At 45.1% G+C, this 23,735-nt stretch overlaps 1 protein-coding gene across 6 annotated transcripts in view; it reads right to left on the minus strand.

The window, feature by feature from the left end:
* NOTUM (notum, palmitoleoyl-protein carboxylesterase) overlaps positions 1-9,197 on the minus strand; it is a 52,199-nt gene extending 43,002 nt beyond the window's left edge. For 2 of the 6 annotated variants that reach the window (XM_088473291.1, XM_088473298.1), the window contains exon 1: positions 8,012-8,742. The gene's annotated coding sequence lies outside the window, so the exon portion shown is untranslated. Of the gene's footprint in view, positions 1-6,981; positions 7,006-8,011; positions 8,743-9,028; positions 9,068-9,140 lie in introns of those variants that run through there. The other 4 variants (XM_088473306.1, XM_088473313.1, XM_088473303.1 and 1 more) reach the window with 4 other exon arrangements.
* Positions 9,198-23,735: the final 14,538 nt, after the last annotated feature.

Here is a 23,735-nt window from a genome sequence, read left to right on the forward strand (position 1 = left end):
TGTCATGTATTTTTAATGTGATTAGATATAAAATTATTCTATAACAAGATATATAATCATAATTGTTAACATACTGCCTTTTAGCGCTACATCTTTGATTTATGTAACTGATAGATATATCGCCTGTTCATTGACCAGGCGATATATCTATAGTTCATCACCTGGTGTGTACAGTGGATATGTCTGAAAGACATTGGCCCTGATTCAGAGCCGGACGCTCCGACAGAGCGCTCACTCTGAATCAGGGCCGTCCCTGCTCCTTTTTGGAGCAGCCTCCTGGCCGCTCGCATAGCTGTGGGTGACCACTCACAGCTATAGCGAGCGGCCAAAATGATGGTCGCGATGGTCAAGACCATCGCAACCATCGGGCTTGCGACGAGAGCCTGCGGTAGGGTCTCGCTGCCGCAAACCCTGGAGTGCTTTTGGCTCTATCAGAGCCAAAATCACTCCCACTGACATCACTAGTGATGTCAGTGGGGCCGGCACCAGACGGTAGGCGTTCCCATGGGAACGCCTCCGTCTGGGCAGCCACGCCCCCGGCACGCCCACCAAAGGGGCCATGCTGTCAATCCCCATCGACACGAGACCCATGCCGTCGTTATTCGGGTCTCGCGCATGCGCACGACGGAGCCGCCTCCGTCGTGCGCATGCGCACTTGGGCAACATCGAACATCGAATCAGGCCCATTGTTCAGACATATCCGATCTGCTGCCAAGCACAGCAGATGGTTTGCTGGTGTGTATGGGAAACTCGCTGACTGCCCGTACACTTTCTGCAGGGATCCAGCGGTGATTGACAGCTGAACTGGACGGGCAATTTAAATCCCTGCCCAGTTGAGCTGTCAAGCCCGGGACATCGGGCAGACGACTGATAAGTGTGTATACACTTAGCAATCGTTAGATAGGTCGGCTCACCCTTCGACCTAGTGTGTACTCTGCTTGAGACAGAACAAGACTAGAAAAACAAATATCAATTAATATTTACTCTTCAATCTACATGATCAGCTCTGGTGTGATGCTTTGTGGCAGTGATATATAATTTGTATGATGTATCCTCTTAGCTGCTTGGTCAAGTCTGTGAAAATAGCAACATTTTAAGTCTTTTTTCCCCTTTTAATTTCTGAACCTTCTATTTGCATATTCAATCAGATTATAAAAAACATTAGAGGAGTAAGCTAAACAAACAACTAACACAATTCAGTGCGATGTTGAATAGCTCTGGGAAGGAGTTCCTGGGGCTATTCAATTGACCGCGTTTTAAACTCCCGGCTAGAGGATGTCTGCTTGCACCCTCCTCATTTGCGAGCAGAAATCTGACTAAACTAGGGCCGCGGTACTGGTTTCCTGCTAAGGCCCGTATTCAGTTTGAGGCGAAAAGTCAGGATCCGCGATACTTTTTCGCCGATGATGTCATTTTCGCCTCTTTTGCTTTTACCCCATATTCAATTTGAAAGACTTTCCGCCTAGGTGGAAAGTCAATGCAATGTAATAGGCGAAAAAGTTTCGCCTATGAATAGCAGGCGGAAAAAAAGTGCAGAATTGGGGTTTTGGGGTGCAATGTTGCGGGAACCCCCCTGCAGCCTTCAGACAGTCCCCCAATAGGTAAACTCTGTCAAAAAATTAAAAAAAAAACACTTCACTCTCATTTTGGGGGCGAAAAAATAAAAATGTTGGAGGACAAAGTTAAAAACTAGCAAACTTGACTCTGGGAGGGTCCCCAAGTATGCCCCAAGTGTTTTTTGATTGCAGGTGCTTGCGGAAGGTGGATTTTTCACGTTTTTTTTCAACTTCTCTTTAGCAACTTTTAAATATGCTGACCCCCATTTTCAAGTACCCCAAATTTGCTGGGATAAGTTATTTTCTGGGAAAAATAGTCCTAAATACTATTCTGCACCACGTATAGAAAAACGCTATTTAGCAGCTATTGAGCCCGTTTAAAAACGCCAAATACCTTCAGCAAGCCAAATCGGGGGGTACCATAGCTAACCCCCATGTCAGAGCATCATTTGGGGGGTGTCAGGCTGATTTCCCCAAATCTGACAGTAGTTTCCGCCTGTTCAAGTTTCGCCGGGTTCCCGTTTTCGCGTACTTAAATTGAATACGGCTCTATGCGTGTGCGCTACAGCAGCACAGCCAGGCACAGCGCAGTCAATACTGAATAGCTCTGAGAACTCCTTACTGGTGCTATTCAAATTGCACTGAATAGAATCACCCCCAAAGTGTCTCCTATCACTTCCCCCTAAACTGGAGAGCACAGCAGAGCAATTCTAAGGAGACAACTTTGTATAAATTCGATCACCGCAATTTATCAAAGAAGTAACACGAGACAGCAGAGTGAAACTCCGACCAAAGCAATAGAGTAATAGTTAACTCACCACTACACCGGGCCAGTGTATACAGATACGTGTGAGCAGAGCCCATCCAACACATTCAAAATTACAAAACAGTATGTATATCCCACTATATATTTAGACGCCATGGGGGGCAATTCAATTGTTTATCGCTCCTGTAAAGTAAATGGGAGCTATTCAATTGTTTTGGGCGACCAGCACTGAGGCTGCATTTATCACAGATTTTTTATCACACCCTCGTGAGGTGCGAGGAAAAAATCTGCGTAAAGTAGGGCTTTGGGGTAGGGCTTTGGGGCTGGTCGAGAGTGCAGCTTAAATGCAGTGCGTCCGGCACTTAGCACTGGAGAAGCCGCTTAACCTATCTAATTCAGTGCAACCAGCCCAGTTAGTGACAAGCTCCCGGTCTGTACATTATACCCAACTCTATTTTTTGCTCACTGTACAAAGTACAGTCCCCCTACTTTACATTGTTTCTCACTATACAGTACAGTCTCTCCCACTCCACTTCTTGCTTACTATATACAGTACAAGAAATCCCACTATACTTCTTGCTGACTTTATAAAGCACAGTTCCTCCAACTATACTTCCTGCTCTCATACAGTATAATACAGTAATTTACAGCAACCTCTACATTTTTCTCACAAAACACAGTACAATCACCCCACTGTACTTCTAGCTCACTTTACATAAGTACAGTAACCCCTACTCAACTACTTGCTCACTATACAATGTACAGTAACCACCACTCTACTTCTAGCTCACCTTACATAAGTACAGTAACCCCTACTCAACTACTTGCTCACTATACAATGTACAGTAACCACCACTCTACTTCTAGCTCACCTTACATAAGTACAGTAACCCCTACTCAACTACTTGCTCACTATACAATGTACAGTAACCATCACTCTACTTCTAGCTCACCTTACATAAGTACAGTAACCCCTACTCAACTACTTGCTCACTATACAATGTACAGTAACCACCACTCTACGTTTTGAGCACTATGGGCCTGATTCATTACAGATCGATATTGCAATCGCAGCTGCAATTACACATACAGTTCTGCTGTGAAAATATGCTAATGTCTCCATCTGCTCACTCAGTATAGAGACGACCACTACCGCTTTCGGTAACAGTAACAATCTCTCTACTTACTGCTCACTTTTCAAAGTACAGTAACCCCCATTTTACTTCATATTCAGTACACAAGATAGATTAATCTTCAATTTATTCTCAATATACACTGAAGTGACAAAAGTTATGGGATAGTAGTGGTTACCAGTAAGTGACTTGTTCAGGCGGGCCAGTTTACCCAACCCATGCCACATGAACACACCCCACACCATTATGGATCCACCACCATCCTGCAAGGTGCCTTGTTGTCAACTGGGGTCCATGGCCTCTTGGGGTCTGTGCCACACCTGAACCCTACCCTCAGCAAGAAACAACTGGAACCATGACTCATTGGATAACGCCACATGTTGCCAGTCCTCAAGTGTCCAATTAGCGACAAGTCCAGGTGAGGTGCTGTGTCTGATGTCATAGTGTTAGTAGGGGCACTCTATTGGGTCTTCTGCTCCCATATCCCATGGAAGCTAAAGAATGCTGCACTTACCTGCTAGATATGCATCTGGTACCTCCTGCATTGAATGTGGATGTGATTTGAGCCAGTGTCGCTAGTCTGTAACTACAGACAATTCTAGCCAGATGCCGCTGGTCACGATCATTAAGCACCCATGGTCGGCCACTGCGCTGTCCATGATAGGTGGCAATGCATTCCATGAGGTATTCCCAACACACACGTGACACCGTAGATTGAGGACTGTTGAATGTCCGCACAGCTTCGGAAATGGAATGTCACATATGTTGGACACACAGTATCATGCCTCATTCGAACTCCGATAATTCACGTCACCTTACCATGAGCAACCTAGCCGGTGTTCAAACTGACTCACAAGATGTCAGATTAAAATGGCTGTATGTCTGTGCATTTCCAAGATGTCACAGTATTTTGATGCCACCTACCGTTACCTTTACATACTGCTATCCCTTGACTTTTGGCATGTCAGTGTACATAGTACATTAACTCCCATTCTACGTCTAGCTCACTATACTGTACTTACATTATACCTATATTCCCAGCACTCTACTTGCACACATATATACAGTACAATAAACCACATTACTTGCTCACTTTACAAAGTACAGTAACCCACACTGTTCTTTACATAGCACAGTCTCCTCACTTTACTTCTTTGTAACTATACAAAGTACAGTAATCCCTACTCTACTTCTTGCTCATTATACAAAGTACTGTCCCCTTCTCTGTTTTTCACACTATATAAAGTACAGTAACCACTACTCTACTTTCTGATCACTATACAAAGTACATTCCTCCTACTCCTTGCTCTTTATACATTGTACAGTAACCCCCACTTTACTTTCACTATGCGTAGTACAATCCCTATACAGTACTCTACCTCTTGTTCACTGTGCAATGTACAGTCCTCCCCCACTCTACTAGGTACGGTACCCCTGCCCACTATACAAAGTACAGCCCCACCCCAAGCCTTTACCTCTAACCCTCTATGCAAATACAGCCAACCCCCCAACTGTACCTCTGTACTTCACCATGGAATGTAGTCTCCTCCACACACACTCTACAACAGGGGTTCCCAACCACGGTCCTTTAAGCACATTAACAGTCCAGGTTTTAAGGATATCCATACTTGAGTACAAAGGTCTTAATTAGGACCTCAGTTATTTTGATTTAACCATGTGTGCTCAAGCATGGATATCACTAAAACCTGTACTATTAGTCTGCCTTGAGGACTGAGGTTTGAAAATACTGCTCTACAAAGTGCACTACCTCTGTTCCATCTTTTGCTCTCTATATAAATTATAAACACAGTCAATGGCCCATCTCTACCTCTTGCTCACTAAGCAAAACATCACCCTATCACCCCCCCACCCCCCAATTCAGTCTTTCCTTTTTTCACTGGGCACTTATATTTCAAACACTACTTTCTGTAAAGTAAGATAACTGTTTGCACTGATTTCTGAAGAGTAAAAGGGAATAACTGTAAAGCATTAATTTGTGTTATTCACAAATAGTGCAGACTTCAAGCCACATCAGTGTTCCAGATTTCTGTTACAGACTTTTAGGATCCTTGTGTTTTAGATGCAGAAAAAACATCATACTGACGGACAACAGAGCTAAAAAAAATAAATGTGGGGACAGCACTGAATAAAATAATGCTTCATAACAATGGGACAGAGCTCAGAAATATTGCTCAAATTTGTCCTCGTTAGCTTTTCATGTTTCTGATCCCCTGTCACTTTCCATCTCTATTCCCTCATTCTCTCACTCCCCTCTCTTCCACCCTCCTCCCCACACCCCTTCCTTTTCTGCGGTTCTGGGTGTCGCCGCTCCTCTTTGATCTCCGCTTTTTTTGGCATCCTTCTTTTATTTTTTTCTCCAAACCACAAGCAGTGTCCATGAAGTGGGTGAAGGGAGAGAAGGGGGAGAGGAAAGGGTAAACAGAGGCCCATATCGCTAGTAAAAGACAACAAAACTGATAATAAAAAGAAGTAGATTCTGGTTAAAAAAAAAAAAAAAAAAAACTTCTGCAAGAAATATTTTCTTGGAGAAACTAAAAAAAAAAAAGTTTGAAATGGTGATTGCTGCCATTGGAATTGAGACACGTTCCAGCAACGTGCCAGTAGATGCCATGACTTCTAGTTGCACAATAGCTGGAGAGCCACATGTTGCGTAAGCGGGGTAAGGGCATAGGTAACATATGGTTAAAATAAAGGTATACATATCGCAAACAATAAAAATGACTTAAATCCCATTGTAAAGCACTATTAATAAAATAAATAAAAGGTGCAAATATACCAGCATCTAAGGAAGCCACGATCTGTGGCCATTTCGGCCACAAACGTGATTTCATGGACCCAAAATAGTGCAACCACAGTCTCACATTCCCAGATTGCAGCTGATCATTTCCAATCAGATGTTGATCAGAAGTGGCAGTCCTCCTGTGATACATAAACACCGCCATTTGTTGCCAGTATAGACAACGAAGATTGAAAAGTGTATGGGTACCTTACATTTCATCCTCAGCTCAGTTTATAAACGTAACAAATCAGGACCGTCCCTGGGAACTCCAACTTCACTAGCAATAGGACCTACAAAACTGCATCATTTACGCTTCTATGCTTTACAGGGTCCATACTACTCACACATACAGTACTGTAAGCACCTGTGCCTCCCCCTCCCTCATTTAGCATCCAGTGATGCCTCCCAAACATTGTTCAGAGAAAGCAGTAATCAAGAAAAGTGTAGTAATACTTTCACCTATTTTCTAGTGATAATTTCCAGGAAACAAATTCCACCCAGCTTTTTTTGTTATACTGACAATTACGAAATAGTAACAAAAGATATAGAAAAATATCAATAGGATATTAAAAATATCAAAAAACAAAAAAACTGGGATATGTAACAATCAAATGAACGTCTGTAACCCTGACCAAGGACAGCAGGTGACCGTACTATTCTAGACCTGGATATTTACTGCATAAACACATAATCACACTTGCCAGGACTTATTGTGCATGCACATACGGAATCCTCGTTGTTACCACATGACATCTTGATGTTCCTTCACTGCCACTTCATGTCACCAGCTCAGCAGTGCAGTCACACACAATCCTTACTGCTCCTTAACTGCACACACGTGGCACCCTCAGTACTACTTCAAAGACCCACATGGCATTATCAAAGCACATCCCCAGCCAACACACAACATTCTTACCCAGCTACTCTGCTTTACTTCCACACCACAATACTGAAGTCACAATATGTATACACCCATTTATCATGCAGTACAGAAATTAAATGTTAATTATAAATCATAAGAAAGCTTCTGGGTGGTAAACAGAAAGTGAGTAGCAACCTGTAACCTATAATGCAAGTGCCAATGGGTATAGGAACGCTAGAAGCAGCAGTTACTGGCGTCAGACCTGTTCACGTGTTACATGTATATGCAAAACACTTTTATAAAAAAAAATCATTGGATAAGAACCCTTAGATAAGGAAAATGTGGCTACCTGCCTTAATAGTTACAACATAAGGTGTGAATTGTGCCATAGAAATCATTCAGTTGTAGATAGGCAGGTTGCATTAATATTTTTTTTTATCAGCACCATAAGGGATATAACTATGGAGCATTGTATGTTTTATATAATTTCCAATCAGTTTTACAATATGCAAAATGCATGCAAATTGAATGAGCCCAAATATAGCCTAGTATCCTTCTCTGTTACATTATTTTATGTACTCACTACAGCTTACTGCTTCTCCACTGCATTAATACTGTATTTTGTCATCTTATGTCTCAGAAACACTATCACTTATAAGCTCACCCTTATTTGTACATTGCCATTTATTCACTAGTTATGCAGCGCTGCAGAGGCTATCTGACATATAAACAGTACAAACTTCATTCCTTTTTCTTATTATTCCTACACCAATACTGGGCTGTACATCTTCAGTACTACTTTAGTGTACCTCCCTCCCCTATATAAATCGTCCCATGCAGCAAAAGCCCATGTGGATTGTATTTTAAATATAATTATTTTTTTTTTAAACTTACCTTACAAATTGTAAATCAGCGTACTCCAATGTGTTCTTTGTGGGCTTCAATATAAGTTCTGATGGAGCAAGTTTTGTTCTTGGTTCAGAATTACTTTGAGTGATAGCTGGTACAGTGCACTGAGTGGCATGGGCAGAGAAGGGCAGGTGCTGACTGGTGCCCAGTACAGAGATGAAGTTAGACAGGGGAATATCTTTTCAGCATAAGTGACATTCCAGAGAATTAGGATGCTGGTCAGAATGGGAAGACTCAATCCTAAAATGGGCACATGTAGGAAGTAAACCCCTTTGCAAAAGCCAAAGGTCTTTAAGGCTGGGTGCTGAATTAATCCACCTTTGAAGGCTAGGGGTGGGTGGGAGATAAATTGGGACCCCACACCCTCTCCAGTTACAAGGACAGACCGTAGGTGAGGACTGGAGAGCAGAATACAGGGGAACAGAGTGTCAGGCTCACACAGAGCACATTCAAGATTTGGAAACTGGAAAGGGAGGAGGGGGCTTTAAATTAACCCTTTCAGACCAGCCCAGGCCTCCCCCTCCCACAGACTAGCCTTCCATTTCCTCATTAAGGAGCCGTTAAAGTCATTAATGTGGAGTCACTTAGAGGTCTTTTGCGAGTAAATGGGAAGTTATTTGAGAGGCGTTGAAAGTTTCAAAAGACTGAACTGCTGGAGATTAGATCAGCGCGTCCCACATCCGTCCCAGGGATCAGGGCTGAGATGGAGCCGGGGAGGGCTACGGGGGGAGGGAGGGCTGCAGTGGGCGCAGAGACAGGAGAAGATATTACTAATAATATAGGGGAGGGGGGATTGAGGGGCATCAGGATGGGCAAGGTGCATGTCCATGATCATCGTACACATACTGTATAGTATACCCCTGAGGACAGCACATGGCTGGAGACAGTCACCAAACCATTATTGAACTCAATTATACACGTGTGGCGTTACCTGTATAATATATGACCCTGTCAGTGTACATTTCACACAGGCCTAACCCAGTGCCCTTAGCATTTACTTACCTGTACATGGATTCCCTAAGGTGAAACGTTACAGGTAACAGTTACAATAACATACGTAGAACTATCAGCAGATGATAGGGGAGCCCCGGCCAGCACACAAAGGGCTGCTTACCTGAGTACCTGAGGCTAGTTACGGCGATGCATTTGTCATTTATTAGTGAACATGTAGTCTATTCAGTTGCATTGCTGCTAATCATTTCCTACCATTAGGAAATCCTATTCTCTACTGAGTACAACTGTATAGATGAAAACATGCCCCAAGCACAAAGAGATTTACATAACACTAGAGACTGATAAATGATGAATACACATTATCCGTGGTGGGAGTTGCTAAGGATGATGGATGGGCTGTATAGTTGTAACAAGCATTGCAGAACAAAAGCTCAGAATTGGGAACTATTCACATTAGTTTTCCAGATTACTTCAAATACAGTTAAATAACTTAATTCCCCAGTGTAACGGCTATTACTTCACCATTAGATAGACCTCCTTTAGGGCTCCTACAAAAGAGCATTAAAAAGAAAAAGAAAAAAACGCCAGTCAAAAGTATAGACAATGTATCAAAGCGTTTTTTCTATAAAATGATGCAGAAACTGCAGTTTCTGCACCATTTTATGAAGTGTACCTATGTACTAAAAGCACACTGCAGGATATTTCACAGAAATCTTTGGCAAAGTGCTAATTAGCACTTCAGATCGCAGTCCCCATTATTGTCAATGGGAATTACAATCTGACCCCTATGTACTATACTCCAAAAAGCAAAGCTTTTCGCAGTTTATCCCATCTTCAGATGGTGTAAACTACTTGTACAGCTGGGTACACACTAAAGGATGTGTGTACCCAGCTACCTTGTCAGCGACGGACCCGGCGGGGGTGCAGGCATCAGCAAGTGCATACCCACTTGCCAATGCCGGCACCAACGGTGGGGAGGGAGCGGGGCCATTCGGCAGCATGGTTTCGTTAACAACATTCCCAGCCAGACCTGCAAATACAGACAACTGGGAATGTCCTTAGCGACCTGCGGGAGCGCGCATCACGAGCGATCTAGTGTGTACACACTGGACAATAAAACAAATTTGTTGTAACGATGTTTCGTTATCGGCAAGATCGTTTAAAATGTTTTCTAGTGTGTATGCACCTTAAGCCTATGGAGGCTCCAGGTGCAGGAGAGAGATCTTTCGATCTCTCCCCTGGCCGGCCCCGGAAGCTGATGCTGTGCGCATGCGCAGTAACAGCTTCCTCCGGAGAAGTGTTTCACTTTTGTGAAAGACTTCTCCTAAATGCCGGGGATATAACTCACGGGGACAGCGGTTACCGCAACCATTGTCCCTGCGTGTTCTCCCTGGTACATTCCTGGGATATTTTCATGAAAAATTTAAATATTCCCCCCGCGAGATGGATACATAATAATCACGGCAGTGCCGCGATTATTGGTACATAGACCCCTAAAACACAGTATTAGAGGTGTGTTTACAAAGATTCCCTGCAGCATAGTGTAGTATGTATGTAATAAGCACACCTACAGTACTATAGTATATTTCACTAAAGATGGCAATACTACACCATCTTTCATCCAACTAGTTAGTCGGTTGGAATGAAACTCTGGTAATGTATGAGAGCAAATGACAATCAGCTATTAGCTCCTAAGCCATGGAAAATTGACAAATCTATCGTTCAGCCAAGTTGTTTGAATCAAACAGATTTAACTGCCGACGGTCTAAATACCAGCGCCAAAATCCTTACACATTAGGAGTTAGGGGAGGGTTAGGTTTAGGGCTAGGCACTAGGGGGAGGGTTAGGTTTAGGGTGTGGGGAGGCAGGGTTGTCTTAACAGCAGTGTGGGCCCTGGGCAAAGCATTGCACTGGGACCCCTACCCACCCATTCACGGGAAAAAAATGTAAATAGGCAATTAAATTAAACCCTCCTGAATGCCCATCAGACCTCCCACACATGCAGAGAGACTCTGTCTGACTGGTCTGAAGCCGACAGATAAAGTGAAACTGGGACTGAGGTGAGTACTCGTCACCGGGGTGGATGGAGTGGGGGAGGTTAGATCAGAATACAGTGCACTGGTGGCCGGCTTATAAAAATATCACAAATTTACCAACTACCTGTGGCTGCAGTGGGGTGGGTTGGCGGGCCCCTACAAGCTTCGGGCCCTTGGGCAACTGCCCAACAAGCCTAATGGAAGAGATGGCCCTGCGGGGAGGTTAGGTTTAGTCACTAGGTCGAAGGTTAGGTTTAGGGTAGAGGTTAGGGTTAGTGCTACTATACTTACGTATGGGTGTTGGGATTCTGACTGTCGGGATGGTGCTGTCGGTATTCTGACTAGCGGCAACCTGACTGCCGGGATCCCATACCCAACCCGATTTAACCAACTTGTCTAATCAACCGTTTTTTGTCTGGTTTCCAAGGTTTGGGACCCAATTGCTGTCATTTGCGCCCATACATTATCAGATTTTCATTCCAACAAACCACATAGTTGGATGAAAGTTGGTCTAGTGCAGTGTTTCCCAAACTCAGTTCTCAGGGAGCACTAACAGTGCATGGATTCCATTTTCCTAGTTGGTGCACAGGTGTAGTCATTATGCACTGACACATTTTAAAAGATCCACATGTGGAGCTAATTATTTCACTTATGATTCTGGGGCCCATTTATCAAGGATCGCTTTTGCAATGCGATCAGGGCATGCCAGTAACGCCCCTGATAGCATTGCGAAAAGCGATCTCTTCGGCCGGATGTATCATCCGGGACATGCAGGGACACGGGCTCCAAAAGGAGCCCGTCCCTGCGATGTCTCCGTGGAGCTGCCGGCCAGTGCAGGGGGTGGTGCGCATGCGCAGTCCCGTGGACTGCACATGCACATCCGCCACAGCCAGAGAGGGTTACGGCAGATCCATCCGCCGGCTAATAGTGCGCGGTGTAGCCCATAGTTTACAGTGGCTAATGCCATGTTCAGATGGTGTTAGCTGCGGGCAGGGCCAGACTGGGACTAAAAATAGGCCCTGGCATTTTAAAGCACACAGGCCCACCTCGCGTCAGCACCTGGCTCCTGGCATAGACTCCTCCTCTTACTAATCCTGACTCCTCCCACATCTTAGTCTATGCGCTTACACATATAATTAATATTAGAACATAAAAGTGTACATCATTCTCTGTATTAAAATACACACAAAAGAGCCCTCCTGCAGGGGATTTAAACATGTGACATATTTAAACATTTGGTATTTGGTTAGTTCTGTTAGGTAAAGCTGGCGCTACATTGGTATATGTCACGCACAAAGTAAAGGAAAGGCATTTTCCCAATTGACCAAGGCCTAGCCTAGCAGTTGTAGAGGATTAGATGGTGTTCACTGTAGGATTTTTTTAGGGCAGGGGAGCGGAGCAGAGGAGGACACGTCTGTGCTACCAAAGCAGAGCTGTTACTACACATTTTGATGCCCTGTAGACATAAAGAGCTTTGGTTTCCCCCGACACAAGAGAATATGGTAGTATGCGCACCGTAGGCACGTGTCGAAAAAAAACAGTTGTGTGTTCGCTGAGAAGGGGCGTGAGCACACAATAGTACCCCCAATTCAAATTATTCCATACCATAGTGCCCCTTTGTCACATTACACTGCAGAGTAGTGCCCCTCATTAAAGTTACCCACAGTAATGCCCCTTACACCCAGTGATCGCGCTAAATTAAAAAAAGTGTGGGTCCCAGGGACCCCTCACTTTAAAAAAAAATGGGGTCCTACTCCATAGTGTCTGGGTCCTATGACAATTTATGCCTCACTGCGTGTAGTGCATAAAAAAAGCACAAAAAAGCAGAAGGGGTACAGACATGGGGAGAGGGGAACAGGGGACACAGAGGTGGGAGGGCAGAATACACAGGAGAGCAGAAGAGGTACAGACATGAGGAGAGGGGAACGGGGGGCACAGAGGTGGGAGGGCAGAGTACACAGAAAAGCAGAAGGGGTACAGACATGGGGAGAGGGGAACAGGGGTCACAGAGGTGGGAGGGCAGAATACACAGAAAAGCAGAAGGGGTACAGACATGGGGAGAGGGGAACAGGGGTCACAGAGGTGGGAGGGCAGAATACACAGGAGAGCAGAAGGGGTACAGACATGGGGAGAAGGGAACAGGGGACACAGAGGTGGGAGGGCAGAATACACGGGAGAGCAGAAGAGGTACAGACATGAGGAGAGGGGAACGGGGGGCACAGAGGTGGGAGGGCAGAGTACACAGAAAAGCAGAAGGGGTACAGACATGGGGAGAAGGGAACAGGGGACACAGAGGTGGGAGGGCAGAGTACACAGAAAAGCAGAAGGGGTACAGACATGGGGAGAGGGGAACAGGGGTCACAGAGGTGGGAGGGCAGAATACACAGGAGAGCAGAAGGGGTACAGACATGGGGAGAAGGGAACAGGGGACACAGAGGTGGGAGGGCAGAATACACGGGAGGGCAGAAGGGGTACAGACATGGGGAGAGGGGAACAGGGGTCACAGAGGTGGGAGGGCAGAAGGGGTACAGACACGGGGAGAGGGGAACAGGGGTCACAGAGGTAGAAGGGCAGAGTACATGGGAGAGCAGAAGGGGTACAGACATGGGGAGAGGGGAACAGGGGGCACAGAGGTGGGAGGGCAAAGTACACGGGAGAGCAGAACATGTAGAGGCATGGGGAGAGGGGAACAGGGGGCACAGGTGGGAGGGCAGAGTACACAGGAGAGCAGAACATGTACAGATATGGGGAGAGGGGAACAGGGGGCACAGGTGGCAGGGGAGAGCAGAACATGTACAGACATGGGGAGAGGGGAACAGGGGGCATAATGGAGCTGGAGAGCAGAATGAGTACAGAAATAGGGGGAGGGTTAGGTTTAGGTACGAAGGGTGGAGGGTTAGGTCTAGGCACAAAGGGGGGGGGAGGGTTAGGTTTAGGCACTAATGGGGAGGGTTAGGGGGAGAAGGGGGGAGGGTAAGTATAAAAAGCTCCGTTTTTAACAAACAAAGAAATTTGATGAAAAGTGAGAAAAATATGGGAAACAATATCTGTATATATAGTTCACACTAGCTGTAATGTGTCCAAGGCACACAGTAAACAACACTCAGAGAGGGCTATTGCAGCAATCCAATAGAACATGTTGAGGATATATAAATAAGCATATGGTACAGTACACAAGCCTCCTCTATCCTGCCCAGTCACCAGCAGCTTGTAGAATCCCAGCCATATAGACAGAGGCGGCTAAAGCCCAAATTTTTTGGTAAGCAAATATATTTTTCGGTGCTCCCAGGCATCATATTGCGCTTGCCCAAACAAATTAAGGGGCCGTGGTCTCATGGAAGAAGCCATAGTCATTACACATACCCCTTTCTCGTCACTCTGGGAACAGTCCTTTCCATATGTACCTTAATGCAGTCCCCCCAGTAGTTCCCGTTATACAGTACTCCCAGTATGCAATTCCCCCAGTAGTGATCCCCCTTATACTGTGCTCCCAGTAGTTGACCCCCCTGTGCAATGCAGTGCCCCAGGAGTGTTCCCCCTTATGCAGTCTCCCAGTAGTGCCCATTATATTGTGCCCCCAGTAGTAGTCCCTCCCTATGCAGTGCCCCCAGTAGTGGTCCCCCCTATGCAGTACCCTTTATGCAGCACCCCCTGTAGTGGTCCTCCCTATTCAGTGCCCCCAGTAGTGGTCCCCCTTATGCAGTGCCCCTTGTGCCCCAGGAGAGGTCCCCCTTATGCAGGCCTCCAGGAGTGCCCCCAGTAGTGATCCCCCCTATGCAGTGCCCCTTATACAGTGTAGTGATCCCCCCTATGCAGTGTCCCTTATACAGTGCCCCAGTAGTGGTCCCCCCTGTGCAGTGCCCCTTGTGCCCCCAGTAGTAAGCCCCTTACATAGTGTCCCCAGTAGTAGTGCCCCCTATGCAGTGCCCCCAGTAGTGGTACACCCTATGCAGTGCCCCCAGTGGTAGTCCCCCCATGCAGTGCCCCCAATAGTGGTACCCCTTATGCAGTGCCCTTTAAATAGTGGCCCCAGTTGTAGTCTCCCCCCCCTATGCAGTATCCCCAGTATTGCCCTTTATATAAAGCCCCCAGTAGTGGTCCCACGATGCAGTCCCCCCCCTATGCAATACCCCCAGTATTGCCTTTTATATAGAGCCCCCAGTAGTGATCCCCCGATGTAGTGCCCCCAGTATTGCCCTTTATATAGAGCTCCCAGTAGTGGTGCAGTGATCCCAGTGGTAGTCTCCCCCTATGCAGTGCCCCTAGTAGTAGTCCCCTCCCCTTGTAGTGCCACTAGTAGTAGTCCCCTCCCCTTGTAGTGCCCCTAGTAGTAGTCCCCCCTTATAGCCCTTGTGGTGCCCCTAGTAGTAGTCCCCCCCTTGTAGTGCCCCTATTAGTAGTCCCCCCATATGCAGTACCCCCAGTAGTGGTCCCCCAATGCAGTGCCCCTACTAGTAGCCCCCCCTTGTAGTAGTAGTCCCCCTAGTAGTAATCCCCCCACAGTAGTACCCCTAGTAGTTGTCCCCTCTCTTGTAATAGTAGTCCCCCTAGTAGTAATCCCCCCACAGTAGTAGCACCCCTGATGCAGTGTCCCTAGTAGTTGCCCCCCCCTTGTAGTAGTAGTCCCCCTAGTAGTAATCCCCCCCACAGTAGTGCCACCCCCATTAGACACACACATAATGAAAAAAAAAAAAACACCTGAAAGGCAGCATGAAGGTCTTGCCCGGGATTTTGCTGAACTAGCTGCTCCCTGTTACTAGAGGTACAGCTGGTCCTCTAGCGTCTGGCAGCAGAACATGGCAAAAGTAAGACCTCTCAAATGTTAATGTACTACAATGTCTCCTATGAGGCGGCGGCCATTTTGGGAGACAATTTCAATAGTAGTGTATCCATGTAGACGGACAGACCGGCCCACGCAGCCATCGGCCCTTCTGGCATTTGCCAGAAGTGCCCAATGGTCAGTCCGGCCCTGGCTGCGGGGGCCAATATCTGGAATGCATCGCATTCCGGATATTGGTAAATTTGTCAGCATCGCATCCCCTATAGAAACCTATGGGGGAGGCGGCTGCCAGCAGTAATGGAGGGATCATATTGGAGATACCTGCTGCGGTCCCTCCTTAATACATATGGGGGATACTTAGTATTTATTTATTTATTAACAGTTTCTTATATAGCGCAGCATATTCCGTTGCGCTTTACAATTTGAGGTAAACCCATGAAACAGGTGTTTTCATGGATTTTACCTCAAATACACTTTGATAAATGGGCCCCTTTGTGAGGAGACCTGGAAAACATGCACTGTTATATCCCCTTTTAGATCAAAATGCCAGGTTGCACCCAGGATTTTGAACGTGGGTCCAACCCGGATGTGACCTAGCTGAGACCTTTTTCAGACAGGCGGCTTATTCCCAAGTCAGCCACATCAGTGCAGTGGCAGCGCTGGTGCTTGGAGATGAGATCATTTCCAAGCGCTGGCTCTTCCTATGCTGTAAATGGGTCCTGGGTCGGACGATCCTGGTTACCCGTTTACACTACACCACGACCCAGGTAGATCCTGGATTCAACCCTTGTAACTACCCAGGTTGAAATGCCGGGTCGCTCTACCTGGGTTTTTTAAGGACCCTTTTAGACTAAGCAAAATCCCGGGTTCACATGCAATTTCCCGATATTTTGCTGCAAGTCTGAAAGGTGTAACAGTGATTCCCGGAGAATGGGTTTGGGAAACACTGGTCTAGTGTATGGCCAGCTTTTAGGCTATTTCAAACTAAACAGTTTTATCTGGATGGCAAAAAACAGACGTTTTTTGCAGTACAGTACTTTTAGTCAAGCATGTAAATACCATGGATGCTTCCAGATGCCACAAACACGGCACGGTCGCCGTGTTACAGCCATGAGCAACCACTGACAAGGACAGCTGCCGTCCCCGGTTTCATTGTTAAAGATTTAAAATAAATTCAAACACTCGGCAAAAACATCACATGCCACAAAACCGTTGTGTGTGAAAGGGACAGATCTACAGGAAAAAAAAATGTCATTTTTTTTGCCGTCCGGATAAAACCGTTTAGTCTGAAATTGGCCTATGTGTTAATGCTGCCTTGTAAATGCTGCAGGCATTGTCAAAATTGATGCATAGCAAAGTGAATGCTTGTTAGAAAGTGTTTACAAGTTCATTTGCTTAAATTATTTGACAATGCTATAGTGTGTTTAATAGGCTTCAAGTGCACGCGTTAATTGCATAAAATTAACACCTGTTATGAGACTGAACACAGTCACCCTCGCTCACCTATTGTTATGTGTCATATACATATTAAAGGTACACTTTATCCAATTTGTAAAGTTTTTCCATATAATTAATTTAATGGAGTTTCTGTACAAAGGTGTATATTTATATAGAAATTGTTACAGACAGGCTTTATGTACATTCTGATACTATAGTACCTAATACCTACTAGAAAAATCATCTATCAGACAACTTAAGCTTTTGTCTAGGGCCAAGTGTCCAGTGAGGGGCCCAGATTACTCTAACTCATTTGATGTGTATTTTTTTGTTTATTTATTTTTGACAAATTGAGGCCCAAACCAGTATTTTGCCTAAGGCCCCATTGGGCTTAATCAGCTGACTACAAACAACCATTTTACAGCCAGTTGGCAGCACTACCAGGGTCATAATGAGGGGTGTGCGACCAGTACCACCGCACAAGGTGCAAGGTTGAAGTAGCAGCACGTTCGCTATCCTGATGGCACCCTGCCACACTGTGATACCTTGGGAGGTGCCTACCACATTGTTGAGAAAGCCGCAGAGTCCGTCTTTAGGACACATCCAGCAGCACCTTCCTGCTCCTCCACAGCTACCACGTCACTTGCTGTGTGATGTCACATGCAGGGGGTGGTATACCTGGGCACATAGTTGCCTTGCTACAGCTCTGGCACTACCATTGTTTTTGCCTTATTTACAGATAAGACTTTCTTCTGTATGTGCGCTTTACATTTCCTCCTCTCCCACATCTTTCTGTACCACTCCCCTTACTGCAGATAGAAGTACTTTATTATCCTATCAGATGTTTTTTTAGACAATGGGAGAAAGAAAATAGTGGGAGAAAAAAGAAGGAACAACTCATGGCTGTCAATAAAACCACTCTCTTCCACGGAATCGGTATGAATGACCGCCGGGCCTTGCCCAACGGATGAGATCCCGACAAGGTAAGAATTTAACCTATCCCTAACCCTCTCCCCCCCTAACCCTAACCCTCCCTTAGGGGTGTCTAAACCTAACCTCCCCCCCTAGTGCCTAATCCTAATCCCCCCTGTAAGTGCCTAAACATAACCTCCCCTTCCCCGCAGCCTAAAGCTAACTCTCCCGGGGGGGTGCCTAGCCCTAACCTCCCCCCCGGGGGTGCCTACCCCTAACCCCCCCTTCCCCTAACCTAAGCCTAACCTCCCGGTGGGGTGCCTCAACCTAAATCCCCCCGGGAGCCCTAAAACCTAACCCTTCATCCCCTCGTGGCTGTCCATGCCCAGCGCCCGGCTCACCTTCGTTCGGTATGCCGGGCTCCTGGCGTAGGGATAATGACAGGCGTCGGTATTTCGATGCCTGTCATTAATCCTCTGTTGGGATTAGACAGTCGGGAAGCCGGCGGTCGGCATTGCGACCGTCAGCTTCCTGACTTCATCCCCTCTATCACAGTAATGGAAAAAGAGCTACAGTATGTACCTGGACAAACCATTTTTCAATGCACAAATACAGTCAGGTGCATAAATATTGGGACATTGACAGAATTTTCATATTTTGGCCTCTATTCACCACCACAATGGCTTTGAAATGAAACAAACAAGATGTGCTTTAACTGCAGACTTTCAGATTTAATTTGAGGGTAATTACATCCAAACCAGGTGAACGGTGTAGGAATTACGGTTTCTATATGTGCCTCCCACTATTTAAGGGACCAAAAGTAATGGGACAAACTAAACAATCCTAAATCTAACTTTCACTTGTTAATACTTTGTTGCAAATCCTTTGCAGGCAATTACAGCCTGAAGTCTGGAAAGCATAGACATCTCCAGACGCTGAGTTTCATCCCTGGTGATGCTCTGCCAGGCCTCTACTGCAAATGTCTTCAGTTCCTGCTTGTTCTTGGGGCATTTTCCCTTCAGTTTTGTCTTCATCAAGTGAAATGCATGCTCAATCGGATTCAGGTCAGAGGATTGACTTGGCCATTGCATAACATTCCACTATTTAGCTTTAAAAAACTCTTTGGTTGCTTTTGCAGTATGCTTCGGGCCATTGTCCATCTGCACTGTGAAGCACCGTCCAATGAGTTCTGAAGCATTTGACTGAATATGAGCATATAATATTGCCCAAAACACTTCAGAATTCATTCTGCTGCTTTTGTCAGCAGTCACATCATCAATAAATACAAGGGAACCAGTTCCATTGGCAGCCATACATGCCCACGCCATGACACTACCACCACCATGCTTCACTGATGAGGTGGTATGTTCTAGATCATGAGCAGTTCCTTTCCTTCTCCATACTCTTCTCTTCCCCTCACTCTGGTACAATTTGATCTTTGTCTCATCTGTCCATAGGATGTTGTTCCAGAACTGTAATCGCTTTTTTAGATGTTATTTGGCAAACTCTAATCTGGTCTTCCTGTTTTTGTGGCTCACCAATGGTTTACATCTTGTGGTGAACCCTCTATATTCACTCTTGTGAAGTCTTCTCTTGATTGTTGACTTTGACACATATACACCTACCTCCTGGAGAGTGTTCTTGATTTGGCCAACTGTTGTGAAGGGTTTTTTTTTTCACCAGGGAAATAATTCTTCTGTCATCCACCACAGTTCTTTTCCATGGTCTTACGGGTCTTTTGGTGTTGCTGAGCTCTCCGGTGCGTTCTTTCTTTTTAAGAATGTTCCAAACAGTTGATTTGGCCACACCTAATGTTTTTGCTATCTCTCTGATGGGTTTGTTTTGATTTTTCAGCCTAATGATGACTTGCTTCACTGTTAGTGACAGCTCTTTGGATTTCATATTGAGAGTTGACAGCAACTGATTCCAAATGCAAATGTCACACCTAGAATCAACTCCAGACCTTTTACCTGCTTAATTGATAATGAAATAACGAGGGAATAGCCCACACCTGTCCATGAAATAGCTTTTGAGTTGATAGTCCCATTACTTTTGGCCCCTTAAAAAGTGGGAGGCACATATAGAAACCATTGTAATTCCTACACCGTTCACCTGATTTGGATGTAATTACCCTCAAATTAAATCTGAAAGTCTGCAGTTAAAGCACATCTTGTTTGTTTTATTTCCAAGCCATCATGGTGCTGAATAGAGGCCAAAATATGAAAATTCTGTAAATGTCCCAATATTTATGCACCTGACTGTACATTTAAATTTTTTACATTTATTTATTTTGCATTCTGGGTAATTACTGGCTGCTTTTGAATGTAGCCCATAAATACTGGGCAGCTTTATTTTTTCACTGCAATTTAGATTTGATTTTGGACACACCCCTCTCTAATCAGGAGGCCAACGTTTTTAGGTTGGGGGGCCAAAATAACATTTAATTTTGGCGCCCCTAAATCGCTGAATGGCACCCCCTAAGGGGCAGCTGGAGTAAGCCGCCATGCCACCTACCTGATGACAGAGATCAGGTAAGCCTAAGAGGTCTTTGGTTTGGCTGATCTGGCCTCTGTATGCGGACATCACTGCTCTCTTCCAGTCTCCTCACTCAGGGGCCTATTCATCATAACTAAAAACTCGATGGAGGTAATTAGGTAGAACTCGCATGGAGTTCTACCTAATTACCGTATGAATTCATCATTCCTCCTCCCCATAACTATTCCGAAAAGCTGTAATTTTTGCTTTGACAGCTTTTCAGAAAATAGATACTTTTCCCTACCTACACTAACTTATCGCAGCTGGAATCAGTGCTGTGCATGCGCCGTTACATTCACAAAAGCAGCCTATGCGCAGCACTGATTATATCTGCGGTTATTCAGCAGCAGCATTGCGGAGGGGAGAACACACAAAGAAGCAGCTGGAGCGATGGAGGGAGCCGAAGGAGAACCTGCCCAGCTGAAAGCAGGTAAGTGTCACATGCTATACGCCACCTGAGTAACACTATCAAATTCCAAAAATACATAATTTTCGGAATTTGATGAATAGCATAATTTCTACATCCCCATACAAATGTATTGGGAGTGTGGAAATTAACGCAGACGGACTTAACCGTGAATATCAGTGACATCTCCTGCGTTGTGTGTTAATGAATACTAAAATTACGGTAATTAAGGAAAATGTCCTTAAAGACGTTATTTTAGTGTTGATGAATAGGCCCCTCAGACACAACTTAACAGCGCTACCGTGCAACTCTGAGAACACATGCAGCCAAAATAACGTCCCTGTTCAAACAATTTATCCAACCAGCACCGGGTGAGGAGGAGGACGATTATCTGTGTGCCGCCTGGAAAAGGTTTGCAGGACCCTACTCGCACCTAATAGGATCAAGCCCAGTGTATGCACCTTGCTATTCCCTGTACTATACACACACACCACTGCGAATATTCTGTAGGTATAAAACAAGAAAAAAAAAATCAAGGATGAAAAGCATATTTATATATATATATATCAAGCGCCGCAAACTTTGCTTCATCTGATTCCCAATCTCTCCAAACAATTAATGCAATTTCTAATACATAAATACACAATAGGTGCAGTACACATTGTATTCATACCATACATGGGAATTATTATCAGACACCACTATACACACTCTGCTGGTCTGGTTACACCCAGGAGAGGAAGACATGCTCAGACTTCACCTTATAATGACCAAACCCCAACAACAGCAAAAATGTTCTTATTACAAAAAAACCCCAAACACATATTTCAGTAGGATATAAATAGCTGCACATTTAATTTGGTTTTATCCCAAAATTATGGGAGGTGTCATTAGTATGTATTGTGAGCTGCCAATATGGTCAAACATAAATAAATAAATATGCAGTATCCCTAATCTTTATCCTCTAAAAAGTTAGACATTTTACATACAGCTGTATATGTGTATCCAACATAGTACATACCTCACTCCTTGTGTTCATTAGAGGGTCTCCATTCTTAGCATTCAGCAAAGGTTACACAGACCTGCAGAGTGCTACCTGGCAGTTCTGATGAATCCTCCCACGAGGCTGCTGCTGTTCTCCTCCACGGGTCGTAGAAGCATGTGATAAGCTCCACCAATCAGAGCTCAGCATGCCTCTCTGACCTTTTGTGGCATCTGAAGTGAAGTGCATTACTTGGAGCTCGGTAATTCACTTGTACAGGGTACTCAGTGTTCCCCTGGCACCTCTGTTAAATGTTAGAGGGGGGTGAGCTGCCCCTTGCCCCCCCCACTCGTTCTGGCGCCTTTGTATCTAATAGAAATCTCTCTGCATGTTTTAAATCTGCACATACTTGCGTACTTTAGTAATTTCCTCCTCTGCAGGAGAAGGAGATTTAGGTGGGCGGTGATGGGGGTGGCCAATTCGCGTTATTAGGTCCCGCAATTTGTGGCAAAATGCTGTGAACCACACATATTTGAACAGGGGGCGGGGACAAATGATGCAATTATCACAGATCTGCAGATTCCAGGTATTATTCTCCCCATTCTGTCCACTTCACTAGGAAGAGGGCTGGATTTGGGAGAAAAGCCTATTCTTACTGGGTTGTGGGGGGGCTACCTGAAAAATCGGGAGCCTCCCACAGGTTCCAGGAGTGTAGGTAAGTATGAATCTGCCTCACCTGCAGTGCAACTCCCCAGGGATCCCTAGCCTGGGCTGACTAGCGGTCAGGACTGATGCTGCGGCTAGGGGGCCCGGTGATAGGGCTCCCCTGGCTGTGGCATCAGCCCCCCCCCTAGAAAGGGTCCAGTGCTGGTACTGGAACTTACAGTGGAACCCTTAGCCGATTTTTTCATGTAAGTCCAGAACCACGACTGGTTCCCAGAGCCCAGTGCTGGTTGTATTAAGTACAGTGGAACCCTACACAATTTTTTCCCTGTACTTAAATAACCAGGACTGGCTTTCAAAAGTCCGGGGCTGGTTGTGTTTTGGGGGGTACCTCACATCATTTTTTTTTTTACATTTAACTCTTTGTTTGCTTTTTACAGTCATATACATGCAGGCATCTTACTGATGTCTGCATGTATCTGTGTTAATTCGACCTGCTCATGCTCAAATCGAAAGCATAAAGCAGGTCTATTCATTTGGGGATTTGAACTTCGATTTGAAGTTTGATTTGGTGTGCGAATTGAAATCAACTAATAGTAAATAAGGTTGCTCTGTGTTGTTCAATGAAAAAGTACCAATGTTTTGCCGAAGTTCGACAGAGTCGGTATGTTGAGAAATTCGGTTTAGTGTTCGAATTATCATTCGATTTAGGCTTTAGTAAATACTCAAAAGCAAAATTGCATGCCAAATCACTCAGAATGCCAAATCGACCCTTAGTAAATTTACCCCTAGATGCTGTGCCCGATATGTTGCCGATCCCTAACCCCAGAGGGGCCCTTAAGCAAATTTTTTTTAATGATTGAATTATTCAACATAAGTCAATGGAGTTTTTTAAATGTGTGTCTCTGTTATTAAAAAAGGGTTCTATCTATCTATCTATCTATCTATCTATCTATCTATCTATCTATCTATCTATCTATCTACAGTGTCTCACTCTCTGGGGG

The sequence above is a fragment of the Taudactylus pleione genome, unplaced genomic scaffold, assembly GCF_031769625.1.
Source record: "Taudactylus pleione unplaced genomic scaffold, aTauple2 ptg000016l, whole genome shotgun sequence".
NCBI lineage: Eukaryota > Metazoa > Chordata > Amphibia > Anura > Myobatrachidae > Taudactylus > Taudactylus pleione.